The sequence below is a fragment of the Anser cygnoides genome, chromosome 6 (assembly GCF_040182565.1).
Source record: "Anser cygnoides isolate HZ-2024a breed goose chromosome 6, Taihu_goose_T2T_genome, whole genome shotgun sequence".
Classification (NCBI taxonomy): Eukaryota; Metazoa; Chordata; class Aves; order Anseriformes; family Anatidae; genus Anser; species Anser cygnoides.
Genome location: NC_089878.1, coordinates 17426673 through 17446856, shown reverse-complemented (window position 1 = coordinate 17446856; position 20184 = coordinate 17426673). Strand labels below are relative to the sequence as shown.

The window sequence follows — 20184 nt, the reverse complement described above, 5'->3', positions numbered from 1 at the left end:
GAGTCTGAGGACAAGATCAGGAAATAAACCGTCTGCTTTGAGGTGCAACCGCTGGGAGACAAATAATTACCCCTGAGAAATGAGCTTATGTTTTGGAAGCAGCTGAATGACATGGGGAGACTGCATCCTCCCATGAATTTATACTATTCAGTTTCTATGCTTAAATGTGGAAAGCAGAGCAGGGGCCAGAAGGGTGGAATTCATTGAACAAGAAAGGGAAAGGACAGGTTAATACTGAATAGCTGCAATGAAGTGAGGTTTCCCTTTTTCCTTTCCCATGCTGATGCTCTTACTATCAGATTACAGAATGAAGCCACCCTCTGCTCATTGCTTTTCTGGCCTTCTCATCTTGCAGTCCCTTTTCTGTAGTGTGACACCCTTGAATTCTTCATCAGGATGAGTGGAGAACACCTTCGGTTTTATAGCAGGTCTCGTCTTTCGGTTTGGGGACATGCTTTAGGAGACGTAGGTTTCAATTCTAGGAAGGTGAAACGACATGCATCTCCCAAGCCTGCACTTCCCCAATTAAGGCTTGAAAGAGCAGACAGCAACACAGGTTGAATACCACAGACCAGCTTTTTCAAAGCTCCTGCACTCAAGATCCCAAATATACGGAGCTTGAGGTAGAGTCAAGGCCTTGGTTTCTGACTTCTAGAAAGGAGTAGGAGTTCAGGTATCTCCTCTTGCTTGGTGTCTTTCACAGGTTCTTGCTCAGCATGTGGGCCTCCTCAATTGCTTGGAAAGCATTCAGTTTTCTGTGGTGGTGGTGGTGGATGAAGCCATGTACCTAACTGTAGCAACCCTGATTGCCCTGCTGGAGCCAAGCAGCTAGTCCTAAGTGCACAAGGTAGATAGGATCTCTTATCTCTATCTCAATCTAAATCAAATTGCAATCCTTGCAATTGGAATGGAGCATGGTTATGGAAAGTCTGCCAATTTAAACAAACAAACAAACAAGAACTCATAACCTAGTGACATTATATACCTTAAAACAAAACAAAATAGAAAAACACCCAAACCACTCAAGAGAAACTCGTGAACATTACTGTGTAAACATATACTGGAAGAAACTGCATGAGCATGCTCTAGATAAGAGCTCTTTGGAGACTTACCATATGTGTTTATATGCATTTCTGAGATACCTCATGTCTACTGCACAGTGCAAGTGCAGTGCAGATGTGCAAGCTAAAGGTAACTCTAAATGAACTAGGTCTGGTACCAGAAAGCATACAGCCACTCTAAGGGGAAATCTGCTCTGTTATACCTTGTTTCATCAGGTTAACACAGCACTATAGATTGGCTAACATGATCACATTGCTTCTGCTATCTGAATTAACAAATTAACTCATGTCAATTAGCTGTACGTATATCAACATAGAATGCTTCTATTTTTTTTTTTTATATGCCCCAAATGATATCTTAGACCTTAGAAGAAAATAACACTCAATTCATACAAAATTAAATCAACTTGAGAAGTTGTACCTTCAGATAAGGCAAATTTAAAATATAAGATTTCTACATACTGAAAATACAGAAACCAGTGACAATTCAACTGAGACTAATAGCAATTAAGCCAAACATAATTATATCTTTGAAACTTGCACAAAGGGAGAAAGGATAATGTGCCCAACACATTCATATTCAGCAGCTTAATGTTGTGCATGAATACACCATTAGTAAGCCACAGGAAAAATAGTCACGTTGTTTTCCCTTAGCAGTTTTTGTTACTGTGATTGAAATAATACAAGTTAAAAATCATCTGCATGCTGCATTCCCTGGACTGGCTCCTCACCTAGTGTGAGCAGTCACAGCTCCATCAGCTCCTTTTTTTTTTTTTTTTTTTTTTTTTTACAAGCAAACAATAGAGGTTTGCATGTAGATGCTCACTGGAAAGGACCCAATACTACTGGAAAAGCAAATGTAGCAGCCCCAGTAGCTGATTCTTAGTACAAACACCATTTGCAGTTAACACTGCTTCATTAATTAATCACTGAATGATGAATTGGAGACTGGTTTCCCTACCTGCTTAATTTGGAATAAGACATCTACACACAAGTAGTTCCCATTAAAGCTAATCAGTGTGACCTTTCAGCATGCTGTAGAATTACAATTTTGTGCAAGGCTCAGATGGCAATTCCAGGCAGCTGCCACAGTGCACCAGCCGTAGGATGTTACTCCACACCTCAGTGACACAAGAAATCGCATCCTCGGAGCTTTCAGTACAAGGTCAGATAAGTTAGCTGGGCCTAGCCAGCCAAGGAGGTCTGAGACAACAAACCTGGATTTGTTCTCAAGCAGAGCAGGATATGGCCATGCAATACCTTCTGCTACCAACTTTTTGTTATTATTCTTTGTGGCAGCAGCAATGCCTGCTACAGGACGTTAAGAATCAACAGGTGGGATAGAGAGAGAAAGAAAGAAGCTCTAACATCACGTATACAAATCTGTTTCAGAGAGATCTAACTAATGCTCTGAAGTCCTGTCACCATTACTTTTTAGTAAGTGCTAGAAGTTCAGGAATTTATTATAGTAACTGAATAATATACCTCATTTTAGTACCACAAATGAGTGACGTTCGCAAGGCTCCACCACAAATTTTATTTTGTCCATGAAGGCACCAGCAGACTCCCAGCTTGTTTTGAAGGCTCATCAAGCAGAGCTATCCCCAGGGGCTCAGTGGGCAGGGATGAGCAGACTGAGAACTTCCACACAATTTTCCACCGTGTGAAAAACACATCACACATATTTTCTATTATTTTTAATGTCGGTCTCTCAGCTGTTTCTCACAGTAGTAAAAAATGTACCCAGCTCCTGTTTAAAGCAGGGTCCTAGTCTGTACACTAGGATTTCTTTTCTTTTAATTTTGTGACGATGATGTCTTGTAACAGATTTTTGGGACTGTAAACAATTCCTATCCCTTCAGGCACCTCCTACTCTTAAAGTAATATATACACAAACATATTCAGAAAATGGACAAGCAGGAAATGCAAATTTGCCTTTTTTTTTTTTAGTCATTTGTGTTGCTAATGTTTGTCTGTTTGCTTGTTTTTTAAAGTCATTCCTACTAAGTGGTGGGGACTGAAGGCAGAGGTAGTACTGTAGGCACAGCTCACCCTGCCCCATGTCACCTGGTGTCTTCATGTCCTTATTTCACCTCATATCTACGTACCTCAGAGGAACACTGGGGCTTTTCTGCAGTGATGGGAGTTCACCAAACCAAGGTGGCACACTACAGCCAACCCTTGAAGCTAGAATAAATCTGCATGAAATGTTGAGGCTCTACCATCAATTCAACTGTGCAATCATTTGGCAGCTTTAGCTTATTTAGCAACTAAAATCCACTTTTAACAACTAAAACCCTTTCAATTATGTTTTTATTCCATTGTGCTGATGTTTTTTAAACCTTTATGAGGTATTTTTCTATCTCCTGTAAGAAAAAAAAAATACATCTCCACAGCTCTCCAGAGCTGTGGCAGCAGAGCACCTCGGTGGGGCGACCATATGCAGTGCCAGGTGGTGGCTTTGTGCCCAGAAACTGCAGCAGGGTGTGAGGAGCGCGTGTTTCTTCTGCCCTGCCTGCCTCGAACAGGCAACCATGTTGTGGGGTGGGCTGGGTGGTGGCTGGGGGGCTCCGTCTGCATTCTTTGATAAGCATCCAAAGCTTCTCCTACTTAACTCTTGATATATACTTCTGCTCAAGTTTTACTCTTTGAATAGAATATGACTGCAAAGATATCAGAAACAAAAATACTCTATTCATATCGTAAATTCCACCTACATTTTATCCCGTGTTAAGGACCAATGTGTTAATTGTTGTATGCTTCTAAAAATGTGGCTAGGTGGACAGGCCATTCAACTGTGCTTTTTCAAGCTTTTCCCCATAGTTTATCTTTCTCAATAGTTAACCTAAAAGAAAAGGAAAAAAAAAATATATATATATATATATCCCCTCTTCTTTCTTTTGCTTTCCTGTTGTACTTTATCTGATTATTTCATGAAGCAGAAGCAGGCACACAAGCCTTTAACTAAAGGACAAGTTAGCACAACAGCTTCTCAGCTGCTGAATTGCCATTTGGGTGTTGCATTCATCTTTCACCCCCTCAGCAATGGAGAGGGAGAGATCCTGTCTGAGTGCTTGCAAAGAATCTCATGTGAGACTGAAGCATAAATACTTCAGTGCAGATGATGTCATCGTAATGTACTGGGAAGGACCTGGCCATATACAGTTTACCTTATGGTTAATGGACCTGAAACATTAAAAACATGTATTTATTAATTCTTCTGAATTTCTTCATTGTCTTGATAAATCTTTTGGCTCTAATGCCATCACAGAACATCCAGTGCTTGGCAGGATACTGAGCACCCCTTGGAGCTCAGGGATCTTGGGGCTTATTCAGCTATGGGAATTCATCTCAACGGAGATTAAAAAATTTAGAAGGTTGTTTGAAAATATGTTATCTTCTGAGTTTAAACACAGTAACAATGCTGGGAAGAACCCCTGCAGAATTTTACAGAGAACCTTATTATAAGCAGAACAGTTATCTAATAAAAAATAATAAGAATGATAATAAAAGATTATAGTAAAAAGAAAAGTAGCAATGAAATTCTAAACTTAGGCATCTTTGTATTAAAATATTTAATTCCTTTGTAAAAGCTAACTAGTGCTAAGTATTAGGATTTGTGCAAAATGTGATACAAATGTTCTTTTAGACTTTATTTATAATAAAGAGCATCTCTTCACTATGTGAAATCAACATTTGTTTTCAGGGTGGCAGTGATCCAAGGGAGACCAAAATAAAGGAGGATGGCAAAAACAGAAACAAAACCAAACAAACAAAAAATAACAACAAAACCCAAAGTCAAACCACCAAATCCAACAAACAAGCAGACATTACAGCAAAACACAGACCTTGAATGAAGACAGTCAGAAAGGCTTTAACAGTTAGGCAGCAAGTATAGCGAGAACTGACTTCACTGGAAAGTGGCAACTTTATGGACAATGCATTTGTGGGTATTCTTAGTATCAGAATATGTGGCCCATTTCAAAACATTAATGAACATTTTCCAGATAGGTGCTATAAGTTTTCTGCTAAATTAGAATATTTAGCAGGCATCTCATTACCATTGAAAATCACCTATAAATTTAATATGGTTGAATTGTGAGCTGCCTTCTTTAACCAAATACTAATTTAATTGCAATCAAAGTTTTTTGAGAGGAAAATTGTATTGAAAAGAGTAAAGCAGCTTGCAACACATCTAGAAATATAACCATCTTCTCTGACTTGTGATTCTTGCTGGTCCAAATCCTTGCAGAGCCTTCGGGCTGTCTCTGGGGCAGAACTGAGAAATATAGACAATGTAATCCCTGGACACTTTGAAAAATCTTGTCCAAATATATAACTTCATCTAAAGTGAGAGTTAGTGGTCATTTCTGGTTAATTAGTTTGTACTGGAAAGGCAGTCTCCGAAGTAGTTTTCTCTTTCCCAATATAAATAGCCTCCTCTCTCAAAAGGATTCACAAAACATTTCAGGGAGTATTCTTTCAGAAACTTTTGAATCCTCTTCTCAAATTTTCATTTACATATTTTTAATCTTAGTTCATATCATATCAACAGTTCCTTAATACCACCCAGATGACCGTCTTTTTTCTTCCTATATCAAAACTTCTTCAGGTGGTATGTAATGAACAGACAGCACTTTAATCTAGAAAAGAAGGTATTTCAGTCAGTAAATAGAGTTGCCGTAAATAAATAAAAACAATGACTTTGGAATGGCAGTGACAGTATGTATGTAACTCAGTATGATTTTAAATAAAATTTAGCGGGCTTGGCATGGTTAAAAATATATATTATTTAAAAACAATTTCACACTAATTGGCAAAATTGTGTTCAAAATAATGAAAACAAATGCCAAAATGTTGATGCTCCTTTGATAGTTTTAGCAGTTGTAGTGTTTTTGCACACTGCGTATTCCATAGCAAGAGCTCTTGTCCTTACCTAAAGAAAGATATAAGATCTGTTAACATTTTTCCCTTTAAATTACTATGATATATTGTCTAAATTTTTACTTAGAACAGTGTTATCCAAAAGAAGACATCATAACAAGCCCCTTTAGAAGTATGTTCATCATGTCACAAAATGTTATATTTTTTAATTACCTTTCCTTGGCACTACAGCAGACCTTCAAATTAATAGCTATTGCAAACTATAGGCAAGCAGTAGGTGCCTGACTTAATTAACTCTGACTCTGTGTGATGTGATTTGTATCTCAGCATTGCTTACGCTAAAAATGGGCACTGGTTTTCCTATGGCATATGGCTCTGTTTCTCCAAAGGGCTGTGATATAGCTGCTTTAGGATCTAGAATACTTTGTTGTTATTTGATGATTTAGTTTCATTATGGCCTGCAAATTAGAAGATCTGTGAGAGCCAGGACAAATATGCAGAACAGGGAATAATGCAAATCTGAATGCACTGTTGTTTTCATGAAGGCCTTTCACAAATAACAAATTGATTTATTTTTTTTTTTAATAGGAATACCAGAATAGATTTGCTGTGTGGCCTAAATACATACAGACTGTATGATGACATGGGCAGAATCTTCAGAAGGGCAGAATCCCTGAGCACTCAAGGGAGACACTTCTGATTTTCCCCTGCACGATTAAATTCTAACCCCAACCCCTTCTGCCTCCCCGTTACCTTCACTCTACACTGTGGTTGTACACAGTTTCTCTCAGCTGCTCATGGCAGGAAATTCAGCTGCTCACCTGCTGCTAAGGTATACTTCTTTGCTGACCTTTTATGGCTAAAGTACCTACTTTATGAAACTTCTGGGGATTCCATAACTGCAGCTAAACATTGGCAAAAAACTGCTTCACAAGAGTCCTTCTCAGGGTCCTTTTGTACAGACAGATTTCATCCTTGCCTATGGGAAGTATCACATAACATAATGGCACTGCTTTCCTTCAAAAGGACAAGACAACCACAGAGTGCTTACAAAACCCCTGTCTGGATGCATGCGGAGCTCAGTCAGTTCTACTCCCCAATTAGTAGGAGGCATTCCAGCACATGGGAACATACTTGATTTATTTATTTATTTATTTTACAAATATGTAAAAACAGAAAAATGAGATTTTGTTTGTGTTTTTTCAAAACGTGCAGTTGTGAAGGTCCCATCCTTTCTTATCATGGTGAAAAGACTTCTACATTTTCAGGCATAAAATGAGGCACTAAAGCATATGCAAAACTGGTAGCTTCTGTAACATTTTGCTGCAGAATATGTGGTCAGGTCCATACCAGAAAATGTCACGTAGAACAGCTAACAAGCAATTAAGCAATAATTATACCAATACCTAGAGTCATGCTATGCTTTAATACCTGATATATATATATATATATATAAATGATTTCTCCTAACATGTTAAATTTGAAGGGAGGCAGAAAACTCATCTTACGGTTATTAGCTGTACTTTCTATTTTGAGTCGAGTCCTTACAATCTTTGCAAAGTACAAATGTTCATATCTCCTATGAAAAAGGTTTCCAAATAAGCCTTTGGCAATATTTCTGAACAAAGAGGGGCCACTGTAGAAATAAACTGGCTTTGTGTCTCAAATCTCCATGGGGTTTAAGAGGCAAAATGACTTCAGCAGAGAAAGTAGGTTAAAGCAAGGACAGACAGCCTCCTCAATTAGTGTAACTGAAAATAAGCACAAATACTCACCCCATTCAATGCACCTAAGATTCAGTAGTTCTAAAAAAAAAAAGAGCATAGGTCAAAAGAATAAAATTATTCAGCTCTACAAACACATTTTCCTTAATTCTTACCTGGAGAAGGAGTTCTGCAAACATCTACTGTGACTCAGCTTTAAACTGAGTTTACTTTGCAGATGTCTTTTTAAAAAATCTTATTTGATATGATCTTAAAATTTGAAGGTGGTCTGGTTTTGAACATTTTGAACCTTTCTGAAGGTGGTCTGGTTTTGTTAGTTTTTGTTTGTTTTTGTTGTTGTTTTTTTTAAAAAACATTTGATCATTGTTAATTTGCTTGTATAATAATTAATAGGTTAAATAATGTCTTGTTATTCAGTTGTTTTTAGAATTTCTTCTTTCAGGCACAGATATTCTAGGAAATGAAATGTATTCCTATTTTTTCCTACTGTTCCCTAAACAAGAAACGTTCCTATTTCCTACCACACCACTTGTTAGCAATATGGATTTTTCTTTCCTACTTTCTATCTACAGCTATAATAAGCTGTTACTTGTAGAAATCCTTTCATAAGTTCCCTAATACATTGTTCCACTGCATCCCAGCTTCACTTATGAATTACCTTTAATGTTTCAGTTTTGAAACTGAGGAGTTTTCATAGCTAAAAAACATGCTGATAACGCTTCTATCAGTTCTGTGTCATTCTCTACAGTATCACTGTGTATCGCTGTTGGAAACTAAATTCTGAGAACAGAAGTCTCTTGCTTTTCTTGGCTTTTCTCTCTTCTTTTTTTGAGGAAACAGTGCCTCCAAGAGCTCCTATTTAGGGAGGGGCAGTTCAAGACAATTAAGTCAATTAGCTTTTCACTGTTATATTAATCTCTAAAAAAAAGTCTTCTCAGCATTGCTACTAGAGATGTTGGTTTGAAGGACAGGTGAAAGACAGTTTATTTTGTTTCCTTATTTTATGCCCACTAATAAAAAGTTAGCTAAATGACTGAATTCTTCCAGTATTTCCCATATGGGGACCTCTGCTGAAGCAAACGGCTTTGCTGGCATCTTGAAGGAACGAAGGACGCGCCGTCTGCCGGAGCTGCAGAACGTTTCTTTATGAGCTTCTTCATTGCCGGGCTGGTTTTGTCATTTGCCAGTTGACATCAGGACAGCTGGTGGCAGTCCAGGAGACAGCAGGAAGCAATGGTTGTTTGTTTGTGGATAAGCAGAGAAGAAAGATGGCATGAAGTGATAAAGAACAAAGAGAGAGTAATCAAGGAACAGCTTAGCCATGAAAATACATGTAACAAGCCTATTAGCCATTTTTCCTAAAATACATAAGCACACGTGCAAATAATCATGAATAGTCTCTAAATCTCACGGAGGCAGAATTAATAACCTGAAGTGATGTAATACTTTAGTTTTTTTTAAGTATGAAGAGTCATCACAACTTTTTAGAAGTAATACACAAAAGTTGGTGAGCAGCACCACAACTGCTGAAAAACTGAGGAATCATCATCATATCATCTAATAAATTTGTCATCCTCAAGGGTGGCTTTTTAAAAGCAGAGTTTTGAAATTAAAAAATGATAGTTTGTCAATGAGCCTTTAAATTCAAAGAGAACATGAGGGAGAGGGGAAGGTTAAGACAGAGAAGGCATGAGAACAGAAAAGGATGCCACTTGGAAAAAAAAATCCTTTGACTAACCTTCATATTCAGTGTAGTATTTAATTTAAGGTATTATTAGTACTACAGAGAACAAGCAGTCATGAAGTGGAAAGAAAATAAAAGGATGGAGAAATCACCATGGCTAGCTACATACAAAATGCAGGAATCAGCAAAGCCAAGCAAAAATGGAAACTGCGATGCAAATTGATGGGAAATCTAAGGATTTATTTTCCTTCTTGATGGAGACTGGATGGTCAGCTTCTTGATGGAGAAAGAAGTAGTTGCATGCATTTATATTGCAATACAGTGCTCCATATTTAGCACTAGTTTTAGGGGGGTTGTGGAAATTTAATCACTGGTTTCAGTCTGCAAGCTAGTTTTGTAAGTGTATTTAATTACAATCAAAAGCTGCCCGCGGATTACCTACCACATACTGCCAGGACAATTTGAACTGCAGATCTTCCTGGAAAAGATGATACTCAGTCCAATCTGATGGCTGGATAATATATTGTATTATCTAAGGAAAAGTAACAATTGTTATGGTTCATTAAAAGGTGCTACATGATAGTTATGCTACAATTTTTTGAGTGAAAGGAAAGTTGAGTCTTCAGAGCGGAGAAACTTCCCACTATTCGTTTTGTTGTGCTGCAGAAAATGAGGATTTCTCAATAAATTGAACACTACTAAAGAACTACTTGACTGACATGAACAGCTAAATTTATGTCCCTAATGGTAACAATCCTCCAGTTCCACACATGTTGACTGGTTGTCCTCGGAAAATCACTTCAAATGCATATAAACACATGAAAAAAAAAAGCAAAAAATATGTTCCTATCAATGAACTCCATGCCCTTGACAAGTAACTCAAAATAATTTCAAATGAGGGGTAACAGCATCTGCCTTGCACAGCAGCTCCCTTATGCGGCAGTGACAAATTAAATCCACAAAATGGAAAGGAAGAGCTCCCTGCCATTGCAGACAGTCTCCCCACCAGTCCTCTGTACCACAGTCACTAACATGGGCTTTGCAGCATGGTGTGATCTGGAAATTCGTTCCTTTTAGCACTAACCCGTTTAAACACGAAACTTGACCAAGTGTATTAATAAGTATGCTATCTGGGTTCCTGATAGAGCAAATAGTTGTGCTCATCTTTAAATTTCTTGCCCTTGACAACAGTAGTCAGCATTTACCATCTTGAGTTGGTTTCACCAAAATGTGATCCCACACAGCAAGTTACTTGCTGCAAAAATTTGCAATCATCTCTCTAGTATTACTCCTTCTTGAAACTAAAGTATTCCAGTTTTTTATTTTTTATTTGGGGGGAAGAGGTCTTTTTACCTTTTCTTTTTCCTTCTGTTAGGAATAATTATAAGTAATTTCCCTGTCTCTAGAAGTAATTTCTCCTGGTCAATTGCAAAAAGCAGACACTACTTTTTCGCCCTCTTGATTTGATTTCTATGTGACAGTAAACTTGCCAAAGACAAAATGCTGTGGAAGAAAAGGAGATAATGGCTGGGTTTATGACTGTTGTGGAATGAATATTACAAAATATGGGAGAAAGATGACCTCTGCTTAGAAGACTGCCTCCTCATTAACAGATGGCTGTAGTTCAATGATTCCACTGTGGTGCAAAGAAGGAATCAAATTAGATGTTGTGTGAAGCTGTCATTGCTGTGTGTGTTTCTCTGCATAGTTCCCGCTTAAAGAGTGTTGTTCCTTTTATACAGTCCCTCAGATTGCTGTGTCTCATCCTTTCCACATCAAAGTACTGTCAGCACTTTTATAGTATAAAAAGGACGTAGAGATAATGTTACATTACATTCTCTTCAAACGGTAATGATTTGTACACTTGCAGCATTTCTTTTTTTCTGGGAGTTGTACAAGAAGATGCATTGAGTAGCATCTTAAAACTGAACAACACCAGAAATATTTAAAACTGCACCAAAGCAGCTCTGGAGGGATGGTGGAGATTTCAGAAAGTCAGTTCTTCTCAAGTGCTATCTGAATTATATTTCAGTCTTCCTAGACGCTCGTTAAGCAGCTATGCATAAATGATCTGCAAATGTTTCACATTGCATTTACTAGCCATGTTTGTTTTTTGCCATCATCTATGTAAGAGGTTGTCACAAAGGGATAAAGCTTGATCCGCATGTGGAATCTGCAATTTCTTTCACAAAGAAATTATATAATTTAGTTTTTATCTCAAATTTCAAATACTTGAGACATTTTTACAATAGGAAATAGAACGACAAATCAAATTCTCAAAATGTTGCATTTCATTTTCAAGGTTATACAATATTTCAGACATTTTTTCAAATTAAAAAAGCAAATCATTGCTGTGAAAGAAGGTGAACACATTCTTATGAAAACAAAGTTCAACGAGAGAGAAAAATGACTATTTGAACTCAATGAAAAAATATTGAAATCATGGGTATAAATGTCTAGGTCTATATATAGTATGTCTGTCAGATCCATCTCTGTCTAAATACTGTCCACTTTTTTTTTTAGAATTATAGAAGATTTGTGCTCACAACTATTTCTTCCTTCCTCAGTTATCCTTCTTTCCCTTACCTCATTAGCATAGGACTGTCCATCATGGCCCTTTGGCTCTGGATGAACACAAGGGAGGAACGCTCAACCAGTAATGTTTCATCTCACACAGAGGTCGCACCCGATCTTGGCTGCATCAGCATGAACTGGAGAAACTCAGCTGAGGTCAATGGGCTTACTTGGGCCTGAATTCAATCATTACTCTGGTGCAAGTGCGATGGAGGCCAGCCCATAGGCCCGGTCTTGCCACTGACATGCAAAAGGCAGTCATGGGGGACCTCCGTTGTTGGCTGGCCATCTTGGAGGCGCCTGGTGCACGCGGTTCTCCTTGGCATGGCTGTGCAGAACGGGTGTGCAACAAGGCCAGGGTGTGCTGGGTACTACGCCACGTGTTGCTACATGGCCGGGGCGTTCGGCAGATGTCCGTATTGTTATGCAGCCCTGCAAGAATTGAAAGAAAATGAAGCTTGAATATCCCTCTTCCAGCCCCCATCATATGCCTCTGATAACCACATGGGCAGCTGGCACCCTGTTGGGGTAATCTCCGAGTCTGGCAGGGGTGCTCTCAAGTATTGCCAAGTCCCTTCAATAATCAATATGATACTTTTTGTATCTTTCGTATTTCTGGAATGGCTGTTGAGCCCTTTTGTTCCGTTTCAGTCTCTGGCATCTGTGGGCACTGGCACCGAAGCTGACCCAGTGGGATGCCTAGAAGGCAGTGCTATGCCAGGTTAGGGAAGGGCCACGTCAGTTCGGATAAACTGATGCTTCCGGGCACCCACCCTGGCACAGCCACCTCGTCGGGGCAGGCTATGGACACACACTGCAGCCCCCTTTCTGTCTTCTTCCTCTGTCTTACCTCCTACCGCCAACAGGAAATTAAGAACAAAAGTAATATACTGAAGCAGTGTAAAAATTACACCTCCCACCTTGTGTGTGTTATTACATCACTTTTTACACAGATAATTTAACCCAAAGTTTCCCATACTTCCTATTAGTGGCCAAGTCTCAATCGTTCTCATAAGGGTACCCTGTTAGCTGAACAGCACAGTGAGCAACCGGCTTTAATAAAAGGCATAGCTTCTTACGAGTCTTGTCTCTTTTGCCATATCAATATTATTCCAGATAATGACTACTACTCTATTTAAGACAAAATGGCACTGAAATAGATTTTTATCCTTGGTGCTCTGCTAGTGATTTTTCCTCTCCAGTAGCTGATGTAAGTAAATGTAAAGAGCAGAAGTATTGATTAGATGGCTAATTCTGAAGGCAAAGAATGACATCAAATTTAACAAGCCAACTATTCCTCCATTTCTTTTTGCTCAGTGTTTTTTTACAACTATTTCTCCACTTACTGTGCTACAGTTGGCAAATCTCTGAAAAAAACAAATACATAAAACCAAGATAAACTCATTGATCTATGAGAAGCAGAGAATAAAGCCTTGTTCAGATGGATCAACAATAAATATTAAGAATTGGTTGATTTTTTGAGGTATGCTTCTTTTTTTTTTTTTAATTATTATTTATTTATTCAAATGTTCAAAATACCAACTCAACTTTGCTGTATATTGGAAGCAATTTAGCTCATTCATTGGAGAAGGGGGAATTCCATCATGGACAGTATTTTCTTCACTGCACTTGACACTTTTTTTGGAAAAATCTCTCAAGTAGGACCACTTTCTTATTCCTCATTCAACTCCCTACTACAAATGCCATATGACATTACAAGCTGTTTTCATGCCTGCCATATCAACATGCTGCTGCTACAAACCGAGGGTGGTCATTTTCTTCATCCATAAAGCTTCTAGTCAGCTTGAGCATATATCTGTTACACATGTTCTGCCTACTAGTTATGTAAAAATACTAAACCTAAATGTTAAAGAGAAAGCTGCCAATTTCTTTATTATCACCTCTTCATTAAGCTCTTCCAGTTAATAGATTTAATATAAAGTATAAAGGTACCGAATTAAAGCCAATGTTTCACGCACACCCAGTTTTGGTTAGAATTATGAATCTTTGATGAATACCCCACAGCTGGCAAGAATAACAAACAGGATAACAAACGATTGCCTTTGCTCTAGCCCAGATTCCCTGAAATATTCAGAGGAGTCACTAGGTAATGTCTGAAGAGGGATTAGCACCTGTACCTGGCAAAAAAAACAGATGTAAGAAGGAAGATCATTACTGGAGCCTCTGAAGAGTGGCTGGGGCTAATAGGTCAAAATGAAGGGAATTTCTTCACATCAATATTACAGACTGAAATTACATGAATTAATGAAAAACATACTGAGGACACTGAAGGTAGTTAGAAACCATTATACTTCTAGTGATGGTGTACAAAAGGCTGCATCACAGCCATGCCCTCAGGGGTTGTTGTCACACTGTGGGCCATATGCTTTCAAGTTTATCAGGAATTAATAAAGCCCTGACTCTGTTCCCCCCCCATACACCCCCACAGGTCAGCCAAATCATGGAGTGTGCTGCCCCAGCACGCTCTCTCACGGTGGTGATACTTTGAAAATCAAGTCTAAATACATATTTTTCTAACGGGGCCACATAATAACTATCAACATATATCAAGGCAGAGTTTACATAGCAGCTTTGAGATACAAATATCCTAGCAGTTTCCACAAATCAGCGCACAATGAGTGAAAAATGTCTGAAAACTGCAGAAAACATCCTTCTCAAAATAGCATTAGCTGTGACTAGTGAGCTAATCAGACTGCATAAGAGGCATACAAGTGGAATTCCAGTTTTATATATGGGTACATGCTAAGTAATTTTTGGGGTACTTTGATCTAACTAACCTCCTTTCCACAGAACTTTACTCCGTCCATCACCTACCAGATATATAGCATTTATTTTCTCTTGCTAGGCACAAATCTGAGATGGGCCTGGTACATGTCAGTCAAACTTCTTAGAATATTGTAAATCATCCTTTTGAGCTGACTGTATTGACTGTACACAAAATTAAGGGAATGTTCACATTTTGGACTTCCCACATAGTGTCTGTGTCTTCTAGACCTGACCTGGCTAGCTCCAGCAAAGATACTATCACCCACTATCAAGTGATAGGCAGATCAGTTATTTAACTGAGGGCTCTTGTAGTGGCTAAAAGTAATAAAACAGACTGCATTTACGCTCTTATCTCTCCCAGGCTGCTCAGTCAGCTCACTTTCTGTAGATTTCTGTAAGGAATGGGGCCAGAAGCCCTTCATGGAACAGTGCCTTTGGGGAGGAATGTTGTCTCACGACAGCCAGCAAAGCTGAGCTGGCAGTGGGGACCATTTTGATGCTCATTATATATCTGATATTACTCAAGTGAAATTACTTAGAATATTGTATAGTGTTGGTGTGTTGGAGCAGAAGGGCATTGTTGTTGCCAAATTCTGCGCTTGTACTTACAGAAATAAAAGCTGTAATAGGACACATATATATTACTGTCCTCTGTTACTATGGTGCTTAGGCTTAGAAAGTACTATAATAAAAACAATGAATAATAATTATTCCATATTTAAAAAAAATAAAAAAATAATTAAAAAAACCAAACCTCTTGCTCTAGTTCACTTGAAAACAGGCAATTCTGACTGGAATAGGAAGTATCTGCTGAGAGCAGTGACAAAGCTGGAGGGTGCCTGCTTTATAGAAATAAAACCAATGAATTAAATAACACCCAACACTGATATGATAAGCGTGCTTTACTTTAGTTAGTTGCCATGAGAAATCACAGGGAAAAAAAAGCTTTCACTAGATTTTTTTTGATATGGGGTATGCTCACTGTGCTAAAAGTGTAAATGTATAAAAGCAGTGAATTATTGTAGACTCTTTAATGTTGACCTTCTTTTGATAACTTCAGCTTTGGCATAGCCCCTGCTTTTAAATGAGAACACTCAGTTTGTAGTGCTGGCTTAAATTCACTGTCTGGCTAGCGAGCTTCAGCAGGTTTAGTGCCTCTCTACTTTAGACGCTAGCGTTTGTATGTTTTTTCCTCCCCAAAGAAGTAAATTATTTATACAGCACCAACCTTTTTTAACCTAGCTTCTGACAGGCTGGGATTTTTCCAATCTCAGTTGAAACTGTCTAAATAATTTATCGAGTATTCTTTCAAAGTACAATGAATTCTGAAACCTAAGAAATGTTAAATGAGATTCTTTGCCCTTCCAGTGTGAGTGGGTTACTGAGGTTAAGCTAGTGTTTTCTTTGAACTTTTCTCAGTCCCTGTTTTCTCCCATTGTAGAGATTCATTTTTTTTCCTCTCCCACTGTCTATCTATTCATTTTCATGACATTTTCTATTTATCAGACTTTCCCTTTGTGTTTCTGAATCTCTTGCTAACTCTTCCCTTTCTGATGTCTTTCTATACCTTTTATTTTTAGATACAGTAAAACAGTTTTCCCTTTATATGGTCCTCCAGCTAAAGAAGCCATTGATTTCTGTGTCCCAAAGTGTGCTGGCAGTATCAGTCCACTCAATGTCCTTGGTGTTGGATTTTTCAGTCCAGTCTCAAATTCAGCTGAACCTCCTCCCAATCCCATAAAGAAACCAGTGATGAACAGACTTCAGATCTTTGGTATAGATGAGCATGAGGAAGTCTGCATAGAATGTTAATCTGCAAACACGATGTAAGCTTGCAAGGACATATTTCCAGGTCAGATATCCCTAACCCCCCAAATTCTGTCTGGTCAGACTTAACTCAAAGACAGAATTTTCTAAAAAAATTTGGATAATTATGTCTCAAAGGACCAATATAAGAAGTTCGTTTTTATGAAAGAAACAAAAATAAAAATAACCCCAAATGAGTGGGATTATAAACAGGAAAAAATAAACAACAAACCCCAAATGACTCAGACTATTCCAAATTTCCCAGCAGGTATTTTAATCCCTTTTAAATTTTATCAAATGTTTCAGGTGACTTCCTTTATCTGAATCAATTCATCCACTTTTACCCGTAAGAACTTTCAGTTTTCTTTTTAGAGGAAAAAATAAAGAAGTAGGAACAAATTTTTATGTATACTCAACAACTGAGGATTTTATCCTTTATAAATTAATGATATAAAGAACTGTACCTCAACATGTCTGAGGTAGCATCAGTGTTGAAAACAGCAGCAGAATTATAGGAAAGCAGCTCTCTTAACTCTGCTGTATTGTAACTGTTTAAATCAAGCAATACCCCTTTAAGTAGGCTATTTAATTTTAGGGCTTTAAAGCAAGTCAGAAATTACTAAAGGGAACAGCCACAGCTATTGAAAGACAGCAAGATCTAGTGGATAACCACTGCTGAGCCATGAAAGCTGATTTTAGCGTTGACTAAAATCAACTAAAAGTCGACCTGCGTTATTCCCCATGTCAGAGAAAAAATAATGCCCAGGCATAATCTTGCAGGAAACAGTAAGAAAGGGCAGTAGGTATACAGGTAACCCAGTAACTATGAAATGAAATAACCTCTATTTTCTTTGTCTGTCTCTTTCCTTTTGTTATCATATAATATAGCATTTTTCAGTGGTCACACAAGGTAATTTCTTTCTCCCTCTCCATCTTAGGTTTCTGTTGTTATCATTGTCATAATAAATAACTTCCATAAGCTGAGCATAAATTGATCAAATGCTCACTGCAATTAAACTCCTGCCACTTTCTCTGACCTAGACCCACAAATTGTGGGCCCCACTGTGTGGCCCCACTTATGTCTTTAGCTGCAGCCTGAAGTATGTTCAGGTCATACGTACAGTATCCAGAACACAAAAAATACATTTCTCCACCTGGTGTGCTATGATGTGCTATGAGTTACTCCTCTAGGATTGCACTTAAGTGGTGCCCGTGCCTAATATGCCTACTAAAGGAGGCACTGTCTTCTCAAGAACACAATTCCTTCATGGCCTGGTAGACAATTATTACGCATATCACATGATATATTAGGATGAAAAGGGGATTCCTTGAGCACAAAAGGTCTATGCTGTCTGAGGTGATCTGTAGCGGGAAGATATAAAAGTTAATTCTGAAATAAACTGTGGGAGATGTACTATAGCTATGGTCAAGCATCCAGAGAAAACTGATAGATGCACATAGTCTTCAAAAAAGTGTTTTGCTACTCTTTTACTATAAACTTTCACCATACTCTACATTTCTTTCTGTACAGGGCTCCAGAACTCACCAGCTCTTCTTGTCTGGCTTGCTGATGTCTTTGGCGTATAGGTAGTAAATTCACCCCACAACGTTTAGGTATTTTGTAGGTACTATTCCAAGTACCTATCTAATTGTATTTCAGTTTAGAACCAAGCTGACCTGATGAGCCTACTCCAAAGCCCACAGAGGTCAAAAGAAACATTTCCATGGACATCACAGGACTTTGGATCTTGCCAGTTTAACCTGTCCCTTCTCTTCCTGTAACTGTCTGAACCATTAGTCTGGTGTCCCCTCCTTCAATGTCATCATAGTGATCAACTGCTTTTGTGCAAACCACCAGTAAATGTGTTACGCACTGACCTGTGTGCTTGATCCATAGAGGGAGAGAGTCTGTAAAAGCCCTTGGCTACAGAGCCTATAAAGTCAATGCTTTTCAGTTTATTAAATGCTCTTGCTTTTGTCTGTGTCAGAGTCTTACTGATTTTAGTTAGATGGATGCAGGAAGGATGAGGGTGGTAATGTTTGACAGTGAGCGTAAGGCATGGCAGCATTTGCTGATCACGTTGTTGGCAGTAGGCATCTCCTGAATTCTGTGCCGCTGCTTCACAGTAGGAATCTGTGACGTGTCAGAGCACATCAGGATAATTAAGACAGATACTACATTTAATATCTGGAGATTATTTTAAAAACAGTCACCTTCAAAACTTTTAATTACAACACAAGTTAAGAAATCCAAAATCCACAATTTGCAACTTAAACTTTGTCTGCTTAAATCCATATTTATTTCATACTGGTACTGCCATCAAATGTATTTGCAGTTTGCAGTGACTTGCACCTGCTCTTTATCTGTCAAAAAATAGGACTGTTCAATTTAGGAGCTTGTATATAAATCAGGCTCTTTATTTGCTTAAATGTCAACTTTTACAAGGAATATTCTTGTTAAAGGCTTGGGAAGTGGACAATCAGTTACAGGTAACAGTAGCAATAAAGAATTATAACATTTCCCTTTTACTAAATCAGAAGTGTTAAACTAACCCCTTCAGAAAAAGTCAGATTGCAATCTTCAGTTAAACAAACTACACTCAGATTTTCACTGAGTTTTGCTTAAATAAGAATGGCAGGATAAGAATCAGAAAAAAAAGGAGGGGGGTGCAAGCAGCAAACTAGTTAGCATGTAAGCTCCTTATAATTATTCTTTGTGAATTACAGTATTACAGTTTCAAAGTATTTTATTTTACCCTTGCTGAATGTTGCCATCTTCTGACTTATACTGAATTCCCTTTCTGAAGGTTTCCTTATACCAAGCCATATTCTAGCTCTCAGTCTTCCCCCCCAAAATATTTCTTAACTCATAATCTTTCGGTTATTATTTCACTGTATATAGTACAAAGATCAATCAAAAATAAAGTTTTGACCTTCACTCAGGGAATAACAGTTTTTCCAATGTGGGACTACCATGGCATTGCTAACAACACTTTAAAACTGTATTTGTAAAGGTTTCTTACACATTATGCAAATTTGCATTATTTATTGATTTGTGGATAATAATGTTCTAAAAGTCTTCACAATTTTAGTTTCACTGTGATACTCATTTCTATTTTACATTTGATAACTGCAAAACACTTAATTTTGAATGAAGCTTTGTTTGTCACTTATTAGCTATCTTGCTACAGTATTTTGCTTTTCACAAAACAAAAGTACGCTTTTGTCCTAAGAAATAGGAAAACTACATTAATTCAGACTTCCCAGTAGATGGTGCTCTAAGTACACTTCAATATGTTCATAAATTTATGCTTGAACTACTTGAACACATATGTTCATTAATTTACAGCTTTTATGTGTTCATAAATATTGATGATATGGTGACATAGCATTCTATGTAAAATTCAAAAACCAGTCATTCTTCTATTCAAAATTTTTGAAATCTGTTGGCTAGACATTTCCCCTAGTATGTCTTTAGCTGTAGCACATTATTTAAGTAAAATATTAATGGCTTTGGTCACTTGTATTATTTTGGTCCCAATGTATTATAATGCTAGCAGCAGACTTTCCATTATATCACAGGGAAACATGGATGGTACTTTTTGAAAGCTATCAGCCAGCAAAACTTGGGGAAAACTGCATTCTGCTTGGGCCTCTTCTGCTG

At 37.9% G+C, this 20184-nt stretch overlaps 1 long non-coding RNA gene across 7 annotated transcripts in view; it reads right to left on the bottom strand.

The window, feature by feature from the left end:
* Positions 1-4617: 4617 nt before the first annotated feature.
* LOC106030045 (uncharacterized) overlaps positions 4618-20184 on the bottom strand; it is a 219977-nt gene continuing 204410 nt past the window's right edge. For 2 of the 7 annotated variants that reach the window (XR_010832628.1, XR_010832629.1), the window contains 3 exons: positions 11940-12359; positions 9796-9885; positions 4618-8871 (listed from right to left, as the gene is read on the bottom strand). This is a non-coding gene — a long non-coding RNA (uncharacterized lncRNA). The remainder of the gene's footprint in view (positions 8872-9795; positions 9886-11939; positions 12360-20184) is intronic. The other 5 variants (XR_010832633.1, XR_010832631.1, XR_010832630.1 and 2 more) reach the window with 5 other exon arrangements.